The sequence below is a fragment of the Crocuta crocuta genome, unplaced genomic scaffold (assembly GCF_008692635.1).
Source record: "Crocuta crocuta isolate KB4526 unplaced genomic scaffold, BGI_CrCroc_1.0 scaffold80, whole genome shotgun sequence".
Taxonomy (NCBI): domain Eukaryota; kingdom Metazoa; phylum Chordata; class Mammalia; order Carnivora; family Hyaenidae; genus Crocuta; species Crocuta crocuta.
Window position 1 is genome coordinate 2,721,666 of NW_027527559.1, and position 2,568 is coordinate 2,724,233.

Genomic DNA, 2,568 nt, shown 5'->3' on the forward strand with positions numbered 1-2,568 from the left:
ACTCCCTGTGCAGCTGGGGAAGCCCGCCCGCCACACTCAGGGAAATGCCTGGCTCGAGGGCACCTCACTGCGGGACGAAAGCCGTGTCCACCTCTTGTGAATGAGTGTCTGCAGAAGAGCCTGCCTACTGTCCCCAGATCCCCCCGCAAAGTGTTTTCATAGTCGATTTTTCGGCTGACAGGTGCTAAATACTGGGCGTATAAGGAGCGCCAGACGCTGTCCGGATGTCCCAGGGACGTCTACAGCTCCTCGGGCTTCCCCAAATGGGTGAAGAAAATCGACGCTGCCGTTCACGACGAGGAGACTGGGAAGACGTACTTCTTTGTTGCCAACAAGTACTGGAGGTAAACACAGACCGGGAGTCGGACCCCTCAGCAGCAGGAGAGCTGCCTTTCTAAGAAATTTCTCAAACCGTGCCGAACCTCCATCCTCCCTTGGTGGACGGACACAGCCGGGCCAAGAGTCAGTTAGTCCCCTGTCTGCTATCATCAAGCCACATCTGTCCTTGGAAGGCGAAGGACTTGTAGGGTGGAGTTTAAAAAGGTGATAAAAAGCAGGAACACCCAAAAGGAACCTTCTTTCCCACAGTGTTTCTCCTTGATAGGGCAGACAATGGAGTCCTAGATGAAATTTGAACCAGATTTCAGAGCTGAGGCTGCTTTCGGAAGGGCCCAGTCTGTTCAGTCTCCCAGGACCCTATTTCTATTAGTTTCAAGCCAGCAACGCACCCAATCATAACTGCTTAAAGCGGTCACTGGTTTTCTACAAAATGTAAATAAAAGTAGCCCCCGCCTCTCAGACTTACTGTGAAGGGTGAAAGACTCAGTATACTCAAACCACTCGGAACAGTGACTTAATACTTCATCCTGAGTATTACTTATTGTTATGAATCACACATTCTGAAATTTCTAATAATTGTTTTTACCAGGTATGATGAAAACACGCAGTCCATGGATGCAGGTTTTCCCAAAGAGATAAATCAGGACTTCCCTGGGATTGGCGAAAAAGTTGATGCTGTCTTCCAAGATGGAGGTAAAGACACCCCAGTTTCTCCATTTCATGGCCTGTTGTATGAAATGACAAATGTACTGTTCCTTAGATATGAAGGCAAATTGCATGTGTGGAAATGTACTTTTTTTTTCAAGAGCTCATGTGTAAAATCACCATCTATTTCTCTAATATGATCGTTATCTTTCATTTTATTCCTAGGATTCTTCTATTTCTTTCATGGGAAAAGGCAGTACAAATTTGATCCTAAACCCAAGCGAATCTTGACTCTCCTGAAAACCAACAGCTGGTTCCACTGCAGAAATATGTGAGGATCGACTATCACAAAGGAGAAAAGAAAAATACCCCTGAGGGGCCCAGGACAGGTGTTTTTCCAAGGACCCCGATATTTCAGTGTTTTGTTTTCATCTCTTGGCTGTACTGAGGCGCAGGTGTGTGCAGTCTCATTTAACCTCGACCCAGAGACCATCTGTGTTGGTGAGATTGTCATCTTCCACGATTCCCACAACTTAGCTGTGAGTGAGCGCTGGGGCCTCACGGTTGTGCCCGTCCCTAGGGTTACAGACAGAAAAGATTTTCGTCAGTATTTTCTGATATCTTAAGTAACTGTGCTTCTCATAATAACACGTTCTCCAGTATTATGTCTCTAAGGTTAGGCAAGAGCAGCATGAAGTGTGTGGGAAGATCGGATGTACAGAATTTCAAGCACTTGCCCTTCTCACGCGTAGGCATCACCTGAGGGGCAGGGGCACTTATTGACCCACCTCTCTGGTTTTGGTTGCAAGCGAAGCTTTAAGTCAAATTATGGAAGGGATTGGGGTGCCTGGCTGGCTCAGTCGGTAGAGCATGGCACTCTTGATCTCGGGGTGGTGGGTTCCAGCCCCATGTGAGGCATAGAGCTCACTTTATGAAAAATAAAAATGAGCAGCTTTTTAAAAAATAGTAATAGCGAAAGGGATTTCCTAAACTTTTGGATTTGGTAGGTTTATGTATATTCCCCCGGCCTTATTGGACTTATCTCCATCTTCTGGGCGAGAAAGTCCAGAGCCTGAAGTTAGTGAATACCCTCAAATTTACTGCAGAAACATGAGTGGGCTGCTTCGGCTGCTGGGCGACATCCTAGCTGTCCTCATGAGGAGAGGAGCTTGTCCCTGAACATTCATCTGATGGCTCCTGTCCTCCAGGGAGCACTCCAGGCAGAGCACTCTGGGCGGGTCACATTATGCAGATACACATTCTCGGGGGCTAGCGATTGCTGCTGAAAAACAATCAATGCTATGCAAATCAGCTCTTCTGTTCACACAACTTATTTCTTATAGGTTTTCTGATGTCACTCTGTGGTCAAGGTACCTCGATTTTATAGTCAATTATTTGTATAACGTTGAATTTTTTTTCTGTTTATCAAGATAATAAATGCATGCTCAGTAATTCTGGGCAAGACGCCAAGCTGGCTGGGGGCTGCTTCCTGTGAATCAGAGCCTCAGAAGTAAGGGGAGGTTGGTGAATTCTAGAATAGACACAAATGGGGAGAAAACATGAGAGGCAGGAGCACCCTGAATG